The sequence below is a fragment of the Eurosta solidaginis genome, chromosome 2 (genome assembly GCF_040869045.1).
Source record: "Eurosta solidaginis isolate ZX-2024a chromosome 2, ASM4086904v1, whole genome shotgun sequence".
Lineage (NCBI taxonomy): Eukaryota > Metazoa > Arthropoda > Insecta > Diptera > Tephritidae > Eurosta > Eurosta solidaginis.
Window position 1 is genome coordinate 234,670,586 of NC_090320.1, and position 21,624 is coordinate 234,692,209.

The following is a 21,624-nucleotide window of genomic DNA, read 5'->3' on the forward strand; positions in this document are numbered from 1 at the left end:
GCCCCGTCCGCAAGAAGAAAATTAAATATATGGGATATTCACGTTAGCCTGCTTATCAAGTTATCTGTTTAAAAAGATGTTTCTGTCCAATACATTTTATTTTCGTAATTGAGTAAAAAAAGAACTAAATGAGCTGATAACCTGACAGGATCCCCAAATGATCCCGAAATTATCCAGAAAAATTCACGAAATGACCCCGACGCTATCGCGGACAGATCCCGAAAACCATTTAGAAATGCCACGGAAGGGTCTCCAAAAGTTCCCGGAATAGTCCCAAAAAACCCGAAATGACAACGACACGATTCTAGACTTATCCAGAGAACCACAAAGAAATGATGCCTGAAGGGTACCAAAATGATCCCGAAATAGTCTCGAAAAAGTTCCGAAATGACCCTGACGGGCTCCCGGACGGTTCTCAAAAACTATCCAGAAAATATCCAGGAAGGGTCCTTAGGGGATCCACGACGGATCGCGCAAACCATACAGAAATGATTCCGCAAAGGGTCCCAAAATGATCCCGTATTAGTCCCGAAAAAGTTCTGAAATGACCCCGACGGGATCCCAGACGGATTCCGAAAACTATCCAGAAATGATGCCGGAAAGGTCCTCACATGATCCCCTAATAGTCCCGAAATGACCCTGACGGAATCTCGAACGGACTCCTAAATGACACTGACGGGATCCCGGACAGATCTCGAAATCCATCCAGAAATGATCTTGGAAACCCAAAATAATCCCGAAACAAAATCTGAAAAGTCCAGAAATTACCCCGACGGGATCCCTCATGGATCCCAAAAACTATCCAGAAATGATGCCGGAATGTCCTCAAATGATCCCCTAATAGTTCCGAAATGACCGAAAACCATCCAGAAATTATGGCGGAAGGGACCCCAAATGATCCCGAATACCATACAGAAATGAAGCCGGAAAATACCCCAAATGATCCCCAAATAGTCCCAAAAAAGTTCCGAAATGACTCGGAAGGGATCCCGGACGGATCCCGAAAACCATCCAGAAATTATGCCGAAAGGGTCCCCTAATGATCCGATACCAGTCGATAAAAAGTCCCGAAATAACCCCGACGGGATCCCGGACGGATCCTCAAAATCATATAGAAATGATGCCGGAAGGTACCCCAAATGATCCCGAAATAGTCCCGAAATGACCCTGGCAGGATCCCGTACGGATCCCGAAAACCATCCAGAAATGATGCCGAAAGGCTCCCCTAATTAGCCCGTATTAGTCCCGAAAAAGTCCCGAAATGACCCCGACGGGATTCCTGACGGATCCCGAAAAGCATCCAGAAATAATGCCGAAAGGGTCCGCAAATCATCCCGTATTAGTCAGGAAAAAGTCCTGAATTGACCCCGTCGGGATCCCGGATGGATCCCGAAAACTATCCAGAAATGATGCCGGAAGGTATCCCGAAATAGTCCCGAAATGACCCTGACGGGATCCCGGGAGGATCCCTAAAACCATCTAGAAATGGTGCCGGAAGGTACCTCAAATGATCCCGAAATAGTACCGAAATGACCTCGACGGGATCCCGGACGGATCCCGAAAACCATCTAGAAATAATGCCGGAAGGTACCCCAAATGATCCCGAAATAGTCCCGAAATGACCCCGACGGGATACCGTACGGATCCTGAAAACCATCCAGAAATGATGCCGAAAGCGTCCCCAAATGATCCCGTATTCGTCGAGAAAAATTCCCGAAATGACCCCGACTGGTTCCCGGACGCATCCCGAAAAGCATCAAGATATGATGCCGAAAGGGTCCCCAAATGATCCCGTATAAGTCGAGAAAAAGTCCCGAAATGACCAAGACGGGATCCCGGACGGATACCGAAAACCATTCAGAAATGATGCCGAAAGCGTCCCCGAATGATCCCGTATTAGTCGAGAAAAAGTCCCGAAATGACCCCGACTGGTTCCCGGACGGATCCCGAAAAGCATCAAGATATGATGTCGAAAGGGTCGCCAAATGATCCCGTATTAGTCGAGAAAAAGTCCCGAAATAACCCCGACGGGATCCCGAACGGATCCTCAAAATCATATAGAAATGATGCCGGAAGGTACCCCAAAGGATCTTGATATAGTTCCGTAATAAACTTGACGGGATCCCGGACGGATCCCGAAAACCATCTAGAAATGATGCCGGAAGGTGCCCCAAATGATCCCGAAATAGTCTCGAGATGACCCCGACGGGATCCCGGACGGATCCCGAAAACCATCCAGAAATGATGCCGAAAGCGTCCCCAAATGATCCCGTATTAATCGAGAAAAAGTCCCGAAATGACCCCGACTGGTTCCCGGACGCATCCCGAAAAGCATCAAGATATGATGCCGAAAGGGTCCCCAAATGATCCCGTATAAGTCGAGAAAAAGTCCCGAAATGACCAAGACGGGATCCCGGACGGATCCCGAAAACCATCCAGAAATGATGCCGAAAGCGTCCCCAAATGATCCCGTATTAGTCGAGAAAAAGTCCCGAAATGACCCCGATGGTTCCCGGACGGATCCCGAAAAGCATCAAGATATGATGCCGAAAGGGTCGCCAAATGATCCCGTATTAGTCGAGAAAAAGTCCCGAAATAACCCCGACGGGATCCCGAACGGATCCTCAAAATCATATAGAAATGATGCCGGAAGGTACCCCAAATGATCCCAATATAGTCCCGAAATGACTCTGATTGGATCCTGGACGGATCCCGAAAACCATCTAGCAATGATGCCGGAAGGTACCTCAAATGAACCCGTATTAGTGGAGAAAAAGTCCCAAAATTACCCTGAAGGGATCCCGAACGGATCCCGAAAACCGTACAGAAATGATGCCGAAAAGGTCCCCAAATGATCCCGTATAAGTCGAGAAAAAGTCCCGAAATGACCAAGACGGGATCCCGGACGGATCCCGAAAACCATCCAGAAATGATGCCGAAAGCGTCCCCAAATGATCCCGTATTAGTCGAGAAAAAGTCCCGAAATGACCCCGACGGGATCCCGGACGGATCCCGAAACCATCTAGAAACGATGCCGGTAGGTACCCCAAATGATCCCGAAATAGTCCCGAAATGACCCCGACGGGATCCCGGACGGATCTCGAAAACCATCCAGAAATGATGCCGAAAGCGTCCCCAAATGATCCCGTATTAGTCGAGAAAAAGTCCCGAAATGACCCCGACGGGTTCCGGACGGATCCCGAAAACCATCGAGAAATGATGCCGAAAGGGTCCCCAAATGATCCCGTATAAGTCGAGAAAAAGTCCCGAAATGACCGAGACGGAATCCCGGACGGATCCCTAAAACCATCTAGCAATGATGCCGGAAGCTACCCCAAATGATCCCGTATTAGTCGAGAAAAAGTCCAGAAATGACCCCGACGGGATCCCTGATGGATCCCGAAAACCATCTAGAAATGATGCCGGAAGGTACCTCAAAGGAACCCGTATTAGTCGAGAAAAAGTCCCAAAATGACCCTGAAGGGATCCCGAACGGATCCCGAAAACCACACAGAAATGATGCCGAAAAGGTCCCCAAATGATCCCGTATTAGTCGAGAAAAAGTCCCGAAATGACCCCGACGGGATCCCGGACGGATCCCGAAAACCATCGAGAAATGATGCCGAAAGGGTCCCCAAATGATCCCGTATTAGTCGAGAAAGGGCCCCGAAATGACTCTGACGGGATCCGGACGGAACCCGAAAACCATCCAGAAATGATGCCGAAGGGGTCCTCAAATGATCCCGTATCAGTCGAGAAAAAGTCCAGAAATGTCCCCGACGGGGCCCGGACGGATCCCGAAAACCATCCAGAAATGATGCCGAAAGGCTCCCCAAATGATCCCGTCTTAGTCGAGAAAAAGTTCCGAAATGACCCCGACGGGATCCCGGACGGATCCCGAAAACCGTCCAGAAATGATGCCGGAAGGGTCCCCAAATGATCGCGAAATAGTCCCGAAATGATCCCGGAATAGTCCCGAAAATGTCCCAAAATAATCCCGACGGAATCCCGGACGGATCCCGAAAACTATACACAAATGATCCCGGAAGGGTCCCAAAATAATCCCGGAATAATCCCGAAAAAGTCCAGAAATGACCCCGGCGGGATCGCGGACGGATCCCGAAAACCATCCAGAAATGATCCCTGAAGGGTCTCGATATGACCCAAACGGGATTACAAATAGGGTGAAGATAATTATAAAACCATGTTAATAAGGCAACAGGCGCGTTGGAGCGAATGAGGAGTTACAAAGAAACATACAGGTAAAGCTAATAAAAGCGTGCTAATAAAAACAATTGAAGGAGGGCGGATGGCGGGAGGAGGAGAGTACCACTGATCGTTTTTCCAAAATTGTTTAGATCTCGATCTGTATGAGCCAGATACCAAAAATTATTGATTTTAGGATAAAATTTACATTGAGTTATAACAATTTATAGATTTTGCACGAGAGGGGAAAGGAGGGGGGGGGGGTGTATCACTGCTCACTTTGTAAGCCCTCGACTTATTTCTCCCATTGAGTTTGTAATATTGGTGAAGGTCAGTATACGTAAAGTTATAATGTGTAAAAATTGTTAAAAAGTAATTATTCGAAGGGGTCGTGGGACCCCCTTCCCCCTTTCCATGTTCGAAAAAAATTTCGCCAGTAGCCTATTATCTCTGTCCCAAATTTCATCAAAATCCGTGAAGCCGTTCTGGCGTGATTCAGTCGCAAAGACAAAAAAATATAATAATTAAATTATAACTGTTCCTAGGGGGCGGAGACCACGCCCCTACGCCCCTTTTGAAAAATATATAGCTAGTAGATCCTTCTAGACTATTGGCTATATGCATGCCAAATTTCATATAAATCCGTCCAGCCGTTCTTGCGTGATTGAGTCACAAAGACAAACGTCTGGACAAACATCCAAACATCCAAACATCCAAACATCCAAACATCTAAACATCCAAACATCCAAACTTTGCCATTTATAATATATATTAGATATTAGATATTAGATTAGATTAGATTATTTTATATCGCATTAATCATCAGCCATTGCATTAGCATCTAACCAGAGACCTATCCTTTCCCTAAACAATCCAACTGTTCTTACATTTTTGATTTCATCTGGGACAGCATGATACATTGCTGGTCCATTATTACATACTGATTTTAAGCCCTTAGTTGTACGTACAGGCTCCAAGTGAAACTGATTTGCCTGTCTAGTTAGGTACTGATGTACATCAGAGTTTCTTCTAATTAAATATTCTAAATATTCAGGTAATGGGTCATTTTCAACTCTATAGATCAAAGTTAGTACATCTCTTTTCACTTCATTTTCTATAGATAAATATCCTAAATCTCTTAACATACTTTGAACACGTTCAGTATGACTTTTGTTCAATATTGCCCTCATCCCTTTATTAAAATTTTTTTGCAACTTGGATATTGCTTGTTTACTTGCCATCAATAGTATTGTAGAACAATACTTTATATGAGGCACCAAAATCATTTTAAATAATGTAGTTTTTCCTGCTTTCGAATTATTTTTTTCAATCTACGCAGCAAGTTGACTTTCTTTGCTATTTTGTCATTTATATACTCAACGTGTTCTTTGAAACTCAAACTATTATCTATAATTACCCCTAGATACTTGTATCTTTGGATCCATTCCAGCTGTGACCCTGAAAGTAAAACTGATCTAATTTCAGCTTCCTCCCTAAATCTAGGCTTTCCTACTACCATACATTTTGTATTTTGCACATTAACACACAATTGGTTCATACACAACCATTCGTATACAGTAAGTAAATTTTCATTAATCTTTCCAAGCCCAACTTGCACATCCTTTTCCCTTAAATAAATCAGTGTATCATCCGCAAACATATGTATTTTGCAATGATGTAATACTCCTGGCAAATCGTTAATATACATTATGCACAACAACGGACCTAATTTACTTCCTTGTGGAACACCATGTTTTACTTCTATCTCCTGTAAAACTTTATTATTAAATCTTAGAGTTTGATATCAGTTACTTAGATAATCTTCTATTCATTCATAAACTCTTCCAGTGATGCCATATAATTTCCTTAACTTTTTCAACAACAGATTCCTATTAATAGTTTAAAATGCTCTTTTGTAGTCTAGAAAAACTGCTAGTACGCCTTCACCTCCATCAATGGCCCTTAATCAGTCTTCTATAACTAGTTGCAAAGTCGATTCTGTACTGTGTTTCTCTCTAAAGCCTGACTTGTGCTTTGTAAATAATCTATTTTCAGATATATGCTTAAGTAATGTTTCTTGTACAATAGTTTCAATGACTTTTTCTATCACTGGAAGGGTATTAATTGGCCTCAGGTCATTGCAATGCACACTTCCTTTGATTTTGGCGATGGGCACAATCACTGACGTTTTTAGTGCATGCGGCATACTTCTCTGTGTAAGTGACTGCTGTACAATACTAGTTACTTCATCACCCACCACTTCCCACAGTTTTTTAATTGTATCACAACTTATTCCATCAGGCCATTCGTATTTTTTAAGTTTTTTACTATTCTTGTAATATATTCCTTATCTACTTCTAGGAATTCACATAATGCAGCATATCCAGCTCTCTCTTCCATTTCATAGGTATTTACATACATTAGGTATATTTTGAACTATCTCATCCACACTACCGACAAAAAACTGATTTAATCTACCCTGCAAAAATCGTTGGACCATGTGGTCCACTGGAGTACTTACCATTCTACTCCACTGTAATGCAGCGATGGACCAACTCATGTTTCTACACGAACATGTTGTAAGCCGATCATTGCTCGTTTTTAACGATTGTAATCACTACACGATGTTTATTGGACTGTGGGTTCTCCATGGATTACTCTGATGTAATGCGGAGCTGGAGTATATGGTCCGGTCCTAGGACATCGCAATGTTAATTGGACCATATTTTTTGTATGAATTGTGGTTAATTTTGGAGCACTCGCTTGGTGCATAGCGAGTACTCCATACATGCATGCATGGAGTACTCGCGATTTTTGCAGAGTATTAGCTATTTCAGAAGCATCAAGTTCGTTTTCAATTATCAAGCTATTCATTGGCTTAGACTCAACTTTATATAACGTTTTAAGATATTTCAAAAGTTTCTTCGGACCTTTCTTTAGTTTTTCAAAACTATCTTCATGATACTTCATTTTCGCATTTCTCCACACGCTAATAAATTTATTTCTTTTTTTCCTTATATTGCTCAAATTGCCCATATCCCGTTTCTTTCAACAGAAGAAATCTGTTATAAGCAATATCCGTTTCCACCATATGTTGTTTTATGTCTGCTGAATACCATGGACACGGTTTACTTTTAACCCATATATTTGGTCTTCTTCCCTGCTGTATACCCTCAGCTAGTATTTGTTTTAACACCTGATACCTACACCCACAATCAGTACTCAACCTTTCTTCGTTTCCTAACTTATCCTGTATTACTCTAGACACCACCTGGTGTCTTTTCATCAACTTCAAATCAGCTAATAAGGCATCAAGATGTTGGACCTCAACATCTATAGTGGCGTCTCTAGTTTGGAGAACCACGTTTCTTTCATTAATGGTAGTCAATATTTTGAACCAAATTGAGGACAGCAAGATACATTCGAACTTGTTGATATACTTGAGAATGCCGGTAATATCTCCGTATGCTTGTCCGAAAGACTATGAAGAGAGCTCGGTACATTTTTTTGAGGATCTCCCATCGTTGTGGACTGCTGCAGAAAATAGTAAAACACTTTTGTACAACCCCGAAGAAAGTAATTGCTGCCGTACAACATTCGGCAGCATCAACACCACATAAATTGAGACTGTGGGTTGCACAAGGCGAGTAATCAGCATTCGAGTTTTTGTTGAGAATGTGACGTACTGGTCCGTTGTAAGCTCCTTTGGCGCCGTTAACGTACCCTTGTGCACGACAATCTTCAATCAAGTACGGCAAATTAGATCAGCGATTTTCTGACCAGTTCTTTGGTTACAATTCACGAAAGCCAAAAACCGTTCTGGAATTGTAAAATTTGTTGCTTTCGAATTGAAATGGAGTTAGCGCAAAACGACCGTAGTCAACGTGACTAGCATCAGGCATAGAACAAAAAGCGGAATATCGAGAGTTTACTATGGATGAAATGTACGCAATTTAAAACGGGTTGTAAAAAAGCGATTAATAAATCAGCGGATTGAACAAGATTTAATTTAATGTAAATTAGTTTTTAAGCGGTTGTACAGGAATATATGTAGGCGGATGTTTACAATGAACTGACATTTCATTTTGTTCATTTACTTCATTCCATCATTCGTTGGAATCATAGTACAGGTCTACAAGTAGGATATGTAGCAGCACGCATAAACACAGCCACGCTCACCTGATAAAGTCCTTGTTCTTGTTCGTTTGTTTTGTGGATGCTATTTGGCACCGTTGTACTTCTTAGGTCCAAGAAAAGTTTAGTAGCTGCTAACGAAAAGAAATATCCTTATTTACTTTCAAACGAGCACTTAATTACATCTCTCTTTAAAATCCATATGTTTTGGACAATGTTAATTAACAAATTGTGATACTTTATTACCGGGAACGATTGCTAAAACATGACCAAACCGTTGGTGGAAGTATTAATAGACGCGTTTTTGCCTCGCTTCCAATAATTCAAATACTTTTTCGCCTTTGGACTATTGATAACAGGACAAAACGCGTCTTTTCAATTCTCTTTCCACATTTTTGGACGGGTTATTGCCGTCGACCTCAGTTTCAAACTGTTTTTCGCGGAGAACTTTTGAACGGTTACAAACTCTTAGCACCCGTGTGTGTATTCTTAATACTAGAATAACTGCGCGTCCTCAGCTACCCCAATTCAAGACTTTTGTATAATTTTCTGTAAAACCCATATAGGTGCACCTTATTTTCATACTAAATTCGTTCAAAAAAATTTACTATCACAGCAACCCATACCTGATATTCCGCTCCTTTTTTTGTTTCTTTGCGTCGCTTTCCACAACAGCAACCCTGGTAATTTTGACACTTCGTTCAGTGCCAAACGCATGTTCCACGCAGGTTCCACTGAGTTCCACAATAGTTTGACACTGACCGAAGTGTCAAACGGCAGTGTGTTAGAAAGAGAAAGGAATTGTTTTCTTCTCATACATATCATACTTGTAAACCTGTACTATGGTTGGAATTACAAAATATAAGTGAGCTGCCATATAGGCGCGAACAGCATCAACGATAATAGCAAAATACTTGGCTTTCTTGCCTTGATCTAATATAGTTTCCCTCACGTGCTTTGCACACATTTCTATAAACTCGTCTGAATGTCTGGGGAAAGATAGTGAACTTGTAGACGTTTGTGTTGCTGTTGTGAAATCCTAACATTCTCCAAAGGATCTCTAAGTATAGGATCATAATGGCTTATGAGATATTAGATGCCCAAAAATTGTCCATCGTTTCGTTCACCATGATATATACTTTCGCCTTTGAAAGCTAGGCCTCTTTCACCCAAATTATATATAAAATTTCTTTCCACTTTTGAGTTTCAGTGATTAGCTGTTCATTGATAAGTGTATCAATTGTAGCCTCCTTTTGAATTAGATTTTGTAAAGTTCGCCATCTATATATATAAAAAGATGTGTACATTTTGATTGTCACTCCATAACTCGAGAACGGATAGAAAGATCGCCATGAAATTTTTAGGAATGATACAGGAAGGAGAGATGATGGTTAGTTGATTTTGAAATCCCAAATCGGTTTAGCCATATATCTATATATATAAAAATGAATGTTTGTATGTATGTCATCGATTAACTCAAAAACTACTGGACCGATTATTATGAAAATTGGTATATATGTGTATTTTTCCACGGGGAAGGTTTAAATAATGAGTATTTTGATACCGGGTGACTAGGGTCTCGAGATATAGGCCAAAACATGGACCCGCGTAACTCCAGGAAGTGTTTGTGCAATATGGGTATCAAATGGAAGCTGATTATGAGTACTTTGACACTGGGTGACTAGGGTCTCGAGATATAGGCCAAAACATGGACCCGGGCACCCCTAGGATGCGTTTTTACATTATGGGTATCAAATTGAAGCTGTTGATGTGTGCTTTACTACAGATAATTTTTTATACAGCTGGGTGTCTTGGGTATCGAGATATAGGCCAAAACGTGGACACGGATACCCCGATACAATGTTTATACAATATGGATATCAAAGGAAAACTCTTGATGAGTGCTTTACTACAGGGTAGTTTTCTTACCTACTGGTGACTAGGGTCTCGAGATATAGGCCAAAACATGGACCCGGATACCCCTAGAATGTGTGTGTATTTTGGATATCAAATGAAAGCTGTTGCTGAGAGCTTTTAAGTAATTTTCATTGTGATATTCCATTTAGTCGCATCAACCAGTCAAAACTGATAAATATGCATGCGAATCCGAAATAAAGTCATGAATTAATAATACCCACATACCTATTTACATACGTCCTATTCCATTTGCCTGAAATTTGGTATATAAATTTGCCTATATTAGTATTTACGATGCTTTTTTCCGGGAAGTAGACCAGAGACGGACTGGGACTGGGATTAGGACTGGGACTGAGACTGAGACTCGGAGTGGGACTGGAACAAAATACATACCACCCTCTGGGGCTGGCAATAAGATATGAAGAAGAATGAGAAAAACTTGAGAGAAGAGAAAAGAGAGAAGGAGACTGAGAAAGAGATGGAATGAGACGAAGACGGAGATAGATGAAGCAAAAAATACTGAGGGAGGAGTGAATACAAAGATTAGGAAAAAGTGTAGAGCGGCGAGGGCAGATTTATACGGAAAAAGCTTATCAAAATGTATGCAGATATATCAAATTTAGGGCAGAACAACGTCTGCCGGGTCTGCTTGTTGAATATAAAATTTAATGTGATCTTGAGTATTTTCGTGTGATGGCAGTTTATCGTATAGCTTCTTACATACCTGGAATCTTGAATGTCCGCCAGGACAAACAATTTGAGGTCGGTTTAAAGTATTGTTGCTTAACAGACGGCATGGTAGGCAATAAAAAGTATTGCTACTGGCACTCCACACCAACCAGTCACGCTCCACTTTCTCTGCATTTGGCAAGATTCTGTTTAACAACGAGGTAGGAAATGCTTCGTCATGACAATCACGTGGAAAAATAACAGGACACTTTTGATGACCTCGACGAATTATTTCGTTGACTTCTTCAGATCGCAAAGACTGGAAGAATTTTTGAAGATGAACCTTGATCAGTGTCACCACGAAAACTTTACGATTTCGGATTCAAGTAAACATACATTTTTGTTTGATGTTTTTATGGTCTCCTGAGGCCCAGGCAAAAAATCATTATCAATATTCGTTGCTTTTGAAATTCGGCTTAAAATTTGCACATGGAACAACTAAAGACTCTCCTGAATAAAAAAATGTCTTAGTACCTCTAAATCGCGGCCCCCCTGAGAAACCCCGACCCCCTGAGAATCACCGTGTTGGAGAAGCACACCAATGAAAACGGATTACACTCAGAGAAAAACGCCGTTCTAAAATCCAGCAACTCCGGACTCAATTCAAGATTTTCATGTTCTTAGTTTTTTGTTCTTGAAACACGACCGACCTGTTCTCAAAACAACAACCTTGTTCTTGAACTGACAACCATTTTCTTGAAAAGAGAACGGCTGATCTTAAAATATGAACAAATGTTCTATTAATGAGAACAATGTTCTTAGATTAACAACAATGTTCTTAAATTAAGTTCGAGAAAAAAGAAATGATACAATTCGTGTGCCCAACAATGTTAAATACAACATTTGGCGCAAGCTATTAAGCAGTCGTAGTGGCCCAGCGGTTATGATGTTGTGGTTGCGATCGCGTGGCGCGTATAAAATTTAAAAATTTTTTAAAGCAATTTTTTAACTTTTATTTTTCGTTAAATTATTTTTCCATTCACTTATGCACAGATAATTCTCAAACTTGTTATGAAATGTTTTAAGTATATATGCAGATTACATCTTCAAATAAGTATAATTTCTCAGTAAGAAAAACATATGAAAAAATGCGTATTATGCATTTTTTCTTAAATTTTTGGACTATAATAACAATTGTTTTGTTATAAATATTTTTTATTTATGACAAAAAAATTATTATTAATAAAAATATATGGGTACCTATTGAAAAAAAATACTTTCCCCTCCCATCAATGATCAAGCCCAAACCGTTCTTGAATTGAGAACGAAAACGGTTAAATCGACCACAAGCCGTTCTCGAAGCGTGAGAACGAAAAATCTTATTTTAAGCACAAATAGTGCTTGAAATGAGCACAGAAGGTTCACACATCAATACCAAACTGGTCATAAATTACGAACGGAGTGCTTGGAAAATGGAATGGGCCCATGAGGCGGTAGAAGTAGGTAGAAGGCAGTTCAAAAGGTATGCTGCGAGAAACCCTCGGTTCTGCAACCGGTACGAGGAAGAAGCGTCGAATGGCAGAATGAAGAGGCAACGTTCGGCGGAAGGTGACAAACCTGCTTTCAAGAGCCAGAAAGGACCCAGTCTTAGAGCCGCGAGGCAGGGCAGTCGCACAGACAAGACAAGTAGGCCCAAAGCTGTAAGACAGATGGGCCCCAATAGCGAGGTAGCAACTACCTCGAAAGCTGCGAGTCAGAGGGAAGTTCCAACTACGGAAGTAGGAGATAAGCCAAAGGGAGATAACGCTAAGACTCCGGCTTTCTCGGAGGTGCTAAAGGGAGTTAACGCTAAGACTCCGGCTTTCTCGGAGGTGCCAAAGGGAGATAACACTAAGACTCCGGCTTTTCCCGAGAATATGAGTGATGTGGCAAAGCAGTCACTGACTGTGGCGTTGGTTGATCGTAGCAGTCCTTTCGGACAAATGACTAATGAAAAGTGGAAATCTGTGGAAAGGGAGCTTATTAGCTTAATGTTTAAGACGATGCGGGAATAACCAAGTAAGCCCCTTCCAACCTTTGATTCGGGGGGATGGTATAATGATGTGAAGATGATAGCGTGCGACAACATCGCGAGCTTGCGGTGGCTGGAGGAAGTGGTTCCAAACCTCCAAGGGCAAGGCACGAATGCGTGGTTTGAGATGGTGGATAAAACGCAAATCCCCACGGTACCAAAAGTTAAGGTATGGAAACCATGCGCGATGAATTCGGAGGATACACTGCGACTTCTGCAGAATCAGAATCCGAACATACCGACACAGGATTGGAAGGTACTTACTGTATCTCGGCCTACCGAGGAAGGTCAGTTCTATATTCTCCAAATAAACAAGCAGGCGGATGATATTTTGTACACGCAGCTTGGCAAAATGTCCTTTGGCACTGGCAAAATTTACATGCGACTCAGGAAAAGATGGATAAAAACCTAACACGCTAGAGGTGAGCGAAGTCGAAAAGGACCTCAAAAGCCTAAGGGAAAAAAGCAGGTGGAAGTTCCCGACGTCACCACGAAGGTGTTAGAAGAGGACCTACCGCCAAATGGTGCTGTAACTCGCACAGAGCAACACTCGGCACAACAGTTACGAGAGGCTGAAGGGGGCCTCGAATACTCTAAACCAAAAGGGCAAGGGGAGGACGACGAAGGTGCTGGAGGGGGACAAACAGCCCAATGGTGCTGCGAGCGCTACAGATAAACCTCCAACACAGTAAAGTGGGGTCGAGCGAATTCCTCCTAACCCTTGAGGAGGGTTCGTTTGACGTGGCGCTGATCCAGGAGCCGTGGCTTTCATCGGGAGGAAAGGTTTCTGGACTTAGCGCGCGCGGGTTTGGCGTTTACTACGCGCAAACGGAAGGACGGGTGCGAGCTGTAGTAATGGTAAGGAAACAGCTGCATTCATATATGCTGCCTAATTACACCACTGAGGTCCTCGTAGCGGTGGCCGTTGAGCAAAAGAATAAGCAGGCATTTATCCTGGCGTCCTGCTACATGGCCCATGCTGCGGAGGTTCCACCGATGGATTGCAATAGGCTTGTACAGGAGGAAGGGCGCAAAGGGCGGTTGGTCATAGGTGCAGATGGAAATGCGCACCACAATGCGTGGGGAGGAGCAGATACGAACGAGAGAGGCGAATCTCTATTTTGTTACATCCTGCAAACCAATTTGCAGATAGCCAACAAGGGAAATGTCCCTACATTCATTGGTCCAACATCCAGCAATGTTCTGGATATAACATTGAGCTCCGAGCGTGATATATCAAGGTGTGGGGAGGAGCAGATACGAACGAGAGAGGCGAATCTCTATTTTGTTACAACCCGCAAACCAATTTGCAGATAGCCAACAAGGGAAATATCCCTACATTCATTGGTCCAACATCCAGCAATGTTCTGGATATAACATTGAGCTCCGAGCGTGATATATCAAGGTATGTGTTTAGGTCAGGACCTAAATATCTTTATACTGCAAACACGGCCACCCTAATACATAACTTATTTAGTGCAAATACATTCTTACATCCTTTCATGTACTGCACACCCACATGCATACACATTCATGCATGTTCATCACATATATTCAACGTTAACACGGGTAACTGAGTTTTCCATCGGATAACAAATATCCATTGGAAAACCCTCGCATGATCTCCGGTTCGACAACACGGAGATCACTTTCCATTTTCTGTTCTATTTCAACCAAGGAGGAAGAAAGTCGCTGCTGCTGTCACGCCACATCATATACCAAAGGTAAAATATTGTACCAACTTAACACAAAATAAAATTAATTATTGTCATCATTACTAATATAACTATTTGCCTTTTATTTCTTTTTCCATATCCACATATATATATATATATTCTCCGTGCTACCACGCACCGTGCGAGAATATACATTTGGTCCTTTCTCACCGTGAGATTTTTTTACAAGCGACAAGAACTTTACATATACAGTCCACATCACAGAAAAGGCAAATCAAGATTATCTATTATAATTTTTGGCACGACAAACAAGACCTTCGAGATAGAGCAGCATTTGGAATGAAAACAAAATCATCTTTGCAAACCATCTACCAAGCATAGATAGCCGCAACAACAAACAAGGTACGTGGTTATAATTTACAGCGCACAATTTTTTTTAAGTGAACATTTTTTTTAAGTGAATTAAGTGTTAAAAAGGCCTTTTGTCTATCAGCTTTATCCCCCCACCCGCGGTAAGGTTTTGCTGACACAGCTTAAGGTAACATAGTGCAGAATTTTTAGTAGAAACAATATTAATTTTAACTTAAACTGCACTATTTTCGGTTTCACATAACCATACATTCTTTTTAGTTTCGTTGTTTGTTAATTTTCAACAACAACAACAGCACTTCACTTTGGTTCACAAACCCAACAAAAAATTCTGCGTTTGCTTTTGTTGCCCTCCTTTCTCTAGCTTTCTTTTCAGTAGCTTAGCTAGTTATACGAGTCGGTGGAATTTTAACACCTATTATTACGCAATTGAGGGTTTTCACCTTACTTGCGGTAGCACTTAGCTAGGTATACGAGTCGGTGGGTTTCTACCACCGATCAAAACGCAACTGAGGGTTTCTACCTTACTTGCGGTAGCACTTAGCTAGGTATACGAGTCGGTGGGTTTCTACCACCGATCAAAACGCAACTGAGGGTTTCTACCTTACTTGCGGTAGCACTTAGCTAGGTATACGAGTCGGTGGGTTTCTACCACCGATCAAAACGCAACTGGGGGTTTCTACCTTACTTGCGGTACTTAATTACATAACACTAGCTGAGCAGAGAGGGCAACAAGAGGTTTTTACCTTAAAAGTATACATTAAATCTTCCGGATTTCTATCTGTATACATATCATAAGTAAAAAGGGATGCATACATACTTTTTGCTGAGGCAATTGTCGAATTCGAATCAGATATCGGTAACGTGACTGATCTCGATAAACACACTCTTTCCTTTCAACAAGAAGAGTTAAAAAATATGTGGGTAAAAACCAAAAATGCTTATGACGCGTTAATCTCCGCGGGTTTGTCCAAAGATGAAATTAAAGCCATAAAAAAGAAGCATAAGCTTTCTATGGCTAGTTATTTTAAATGTATGTCTGCTATGTCGGCTCAGACAGAGACCCTTAATAAAGCAGAAACAGAGAAAATTGACCAACCTGCCCAAAAACAGACTGATCGCAAACACCATCTTCGCCTCCCTCCATGTGATACCGAAGTCTTCAAGGGTGACTATTTGTCTTGGCCAACATTCCGAGATATGTTTACGGCCATTTACATTTCGAACGACGATATTTACTCGATTGAGAAACTATATTACCTCAGTCAGAAAACAAAGGAGGAGGCCAACGAAATTGTTAGCAACGCACCTGTCAAAAATGAAGGGTTTGAAATAGCGTGGAAGAACCTCACTGAAAGGTATGAAAACAAACGTAGTTTAGGCTCAGCTCGACACTGTTTTCGGAATAAAACCTATTGAAACGGATTGCGGTAAATCTATTAAAGATTTACAATTAAAATTAAATAATTGCATGAACGCATTAAAAGGGCATAAGATAGATTTATGGGATGCACTTTTGTGCACCTTTGCGCAGGAAAATTGCCCGAAAGCAGCCTCTCGCTTTGGGAACAGTCTTTGGGGAACAAGACAGAGATAGCTAAATGGGAGGACATGAATAAATTTCTTTCTGACCGATTTCTTGCATTGGAAAACGTGTCTGGCCATAGAGGCGATAAGACTTAAAAAAGTCTTAAGCCTCATATTACAAAACCAACTCCTGAACCCCAACAAAAAAAGGTTGGCAGCTTCCAAACAAGCGTCAAGAAATTTAATTGTAAAATGTGTCACACAAATGAGCATAAACTACGCAACTGCGCGAAATTCCTTAAACTTTCACCTGCTCGTAGAGTCGATTTTATTAAGAGCAATAATAGCTGCCTGAATTGTTTATCGTCTGGACATACTGTGTCGAAATGTACTAGCTCTTATAACTGTAGTACATGCCATTCTCGACACAACACGCTCCTACATATACAAAAAATTCAGCAAAAAGCAGCAGTTCATACAAGTAAGGAAGATGATACCCCTTCAACATCGCGACAAGCACGAGAGAGGCAAAATTCAAAGTCCAATGACAAGCAAACCTCCAATGTGCAATCTTGCCATGCGCATAATATCGCTGGTGTACTGTTAGGCACCGCTCGTGTCAACATACATTATAACAATACCAATTTTTCAGCCAGAGCCCTAATTGATTCAGGTTCTGAATGTTCATTTATTACCGAACGTCTCAAACGTCGAATTAACCTGCCATCCAAGAAAATTCGCGCTCAAGTTTCCGGTATAACTAACTCATTCTCTGCACAGGTCAAAGAGTCTTGTTCAATAGAATTGCGGTCACTAATTGACCCATTATTTTCTTTGAACACAAAAGTTCTTGTCCTGCCAAAGCTTACAGGGGATCTTCCAACATGCAAGATCAGTGCGATGACCAGATAATCATTCCCTGATCTCGAGTTGGCAGATAAAAGATTCTTTGTTAACGAACCAGTGGATCTAGTTCTTGGAGGGGACATTTACCCTCAAATCATCTTGAACGGATTGCAGAAGAATGTCCTTGGTACGCTCTTAGCACAAGAAACTGTTTTCGGCTGGATACTTACAGGCCGTACAGATGTGCAAGAGCAACCCAAAGGAATCGTCTCCTATTACAGTGACGTATCATTGGATAAGCAATTATCCGCCTTTTGGGAACTGGAAGAAATCCCTAAAAACAAACGCTTTAATGCGGACGAACAATACTGCGAGGAATTATATAGAAGTACCACCACTAGGGATAATACCGGGAAATACACAGTCTCATTACCTTTTAAATGAGAATTCCCCTCCAATATATCCCTAGGGCCTTCTCTTAAAAGAGCATGCTCTCAGTTCTTCCGGAACGAGACACGCCTCGCGAAAAATCCTACTTTACAAACGGAGTACAATCGAGTTGTGACCGAATACGAGGAACTGGGACATATGTCAAGGATCAAGAGCTGTGTGCCACCAGACTCCTCTGACCATTATTTTCTACCTCATCACGCCGTCATCAAGGACGAAAGTACCTCCACGAAAGTTCGCGTTGTTTTTAACACATCTAGTCCGACCGAAAACGGAGTAAGTCTGAACGACGTTTTGTATACAGGTCCTACGCTACAAGCTGACCTAACTATTCTTATACTTCGCTGGAGACTTTACAAATATGTCTTCAACAGCGATATCGAGAAAATGTACCGACAAATTATGGTACAACCAAACCAAACCAAATACCAGCGCATAGTATTCCGCACTAGCTCTGAAAGCCCTGCCAGCCTTTACGAACTGAAGACTGTGACATTCGGGGTTAACTGTGCTCCTTATCTAGCAATAAGGACACTTTTACAATTGGTAAAGGACGTCGAAGACACCTTTCCAATTGCATCCACAATACTAAGAGAATACATGTATGTGGATGATATTCTTGCTGGTGGACACTGCATCCAATCAACAATTACTGCCAGAGATCAAATATCTCAGGCATTGCAATCAGCCGGCTTTCCACTAAGAAAATGGACAGCCAATTCCGACCAAATACTAAAGGATATCCCTAAACAGCATCTCGTTAACAAAGATTTCCTGGAATTCGAAGACGCAAGTTCAGTGAAGGCGCTAGGAATCAGGTGGAATGCACATAATGATGAGTTTTACTTCATCGCAAAACCAATGGAAAATTGCAACACTTTAACCAAAAGAGCGATCTTATCAGCAATCGCTAAATTGTTCGACCCATTAGGATGGCTTGCTCCAATAGTAGTTGTAGCCAAAATAATCATGCAAAACATTTGGCTTGAAGGTACAAAATGGGATGAAGATGTATCACCAACTACTAGGGAACGTTGGAACACCTTTATGGAGAAGTATCATGAAATTAATAACATTGGGATACCGCGCTGGACTCACTTTTCCCCGCACAACAAAGTGGAAATTCACGGGTTTTGTGACGCATCAGAGAAAGCGTATGCCGCGGCGGTATACCTGCGAGTGGAAAACAACGACCAAGTTCTGACCAATTTGCTATAGGCAAAAACAAAAGTAGCTCCGGTAAAAACTATATCGCTTCCCCGACTGGAATTATGCGGAGCCGTACTACTCTCCGAAATAATGGAAACAATTCTAACAAATCTCAACTTAGAGAATCCAAAAACCTACTTATGCACGGATTCAACGATTGTATTGGCATGGATACGAAAACCGCCTTGTTCGTGGTCAACTTTCGTAGCACACCGTATCACGAAAATCGTCGAAAAGGTAGGAAGGGATAATTGGCGTCATGTGGGTTCGGGATCAAATCCAGCCGATATGGCTAGCAGAGGACTCCCAGCACATGAACTGGCCAACAATTCCTTGTGGTGGCAGGGACCTTCTTGGTTACAAGAAGACATCTCAAAATGGCATACATAAGATATATCTTACAAGACAACCATCGAGGAGAAACGAGTGCAAGCACATGCAGTAACTATCAAAACGGATTTTGATATTCTGGATAGATTTTCGAACCTACCCCGAGCCTTAAGGGTGATATCTTATGTCTTGAGATTTCTCGAAAGAACTCATCCAAAGACAAAAGATTATTTTAATAAAACGTCATATCTGGTTTCATCAGATGAAATCGAAATCGCTACGTAACGCTTAGTTAAGATGTCGCAACAACAGTTTTATCCCACAGAATACAAAAATCTGAAGTCAGGCAAGCTAGTAGATTGTAAAAGCGAAGTGCTTCCTCTTGACCCTTTCCTAGACAAGTATGGCATTATAAGGACTGGTGGTCGCATCCGCGCGGCTCTAGACCTACCACACAATGAACGCCATCCAATAATCCTACCTTACACATGCAAATTTTCTCGCCTTTTAGTTCAGTTTATCCATGAAATCTCTTTACATGGAGAAAATCAACTAATGTTTAGGCTTATTAGGACCCAATACTGGATTCCTAGGGTTAAAAATATGATAAAATCCATCATTCACAATTGTAAGGTCTGCACAATTTATAAAAAACGTGTACAAACCCAACTTATGGGTAACCTTCCCAAGGAACGTACCACATTTTCCCGACCATTTACTAATTCAGGGGTAGATTTTGCAGGAACATTCGACATAAAAATTATAGAGGAAGAAGTTGTCGAATTTCGAAAGGTTATGTCTGTCTGTTTGTCTGCTTTACTACGAAAGCCATACATTTGGAAGCCACGACCGACCTTAGCACCCAATCCTTTCTCGCGGCACTCTCCAGATTTATCGCCAGGCGAGGATGTCCGAAAAATATATATTCCGACAATGGGACTAACTTTGTCGGAGCCTCACGATCACTTAGATCTGAGTTTAAGGCATTTATAGCTGATTCGCGTGAGAACGCATTGTCTAAATATGCTCATCAACTTCTGCAATGGCATTTCATCCCTACTGCCTCTCCTCATATGGGAGGTCTGTGGGAAGCAGGAGTAAAAAGTTTCAAAAGCCACTTTCGAAAAGTGGCAGGTAAGGATAAATATACTTTTGAGGAATTCACAACCCTACTTTGTCGAATAGAGGCTTGCCTCAACTCGCGACCATTAAGTCCAGCGTCGAACGAATCGACCGACTTAGAACCCTTAACCCCTGGTCATTTCCTGGTAGGCGGACATCTTCTCGCTCCTCCAGAAATAGATTCCAATGAGAATCCTGTCTCTATAGTCAATAGGTGGCATAAATTAAAAGCTTTGCATCAAACCTTTTGGAAAAGATGGAAAAGAGAATATCTCTTAGAACTGCAAAAGCGGGTTAAATGGAAACACCCGAAAGCAAACATCAAAATAGGGTATTTCGTCGTCGTGAAATACGACAATGTATCTCCAAACGAATGGAGACTTCGAAGAGTGGTCAAACTCCACCCGGGAGCAGATGACCTTGTACGAGTTGTCGACATCACGACTGAAAAAGGTCAAATTACAAGGCCCTTGGCCAAACTGATTCTACTTCCACCAGCCAATGAAACAAGTGGAGAGGTATCCACGGATGACCAAACCGATCCTTAAATTAGGACATTACACTTCGTTAAAATATGTAATGCCACTTCGAATTATCGGCATAAAATAAAAATTTATCGAAACGAAACCCTCGCAGATAGCCAAGCTTATCCGCCACAGAATGAAAAATAATAATTAAAAACATTAACTAACTACAAGCCAAACTACACAACAATCTACAAACAGTTTACCACGTTTTCGTCCATAAGCTGCAGGAAAATAAATTCAATTCGCCATTTTTATTTCAAAAATCGACCATCTTTATTTTCTTCATCAAAATGCACCTAAATGGAAGAGGGTTTAATGTTTCAATTACAAGGTACAACTACAACAACTTCAAAATTTCACGTCACGTTGGTGTAATTGGACAACTACCATATATAAGCATTTTTTCTTATTCAATTCCATTATTTTTCATTAAAAACCAAATTCGCAAGTAGGTATAAACCTCAAATGCAATCGGGTATAAACCCACCACTCGTTCAGAGTATTAGTAATGCGTAGCATTGAAATTGCAAACAAATTTACATCTTTATTTTAAACCGGAATCGAAAATAAT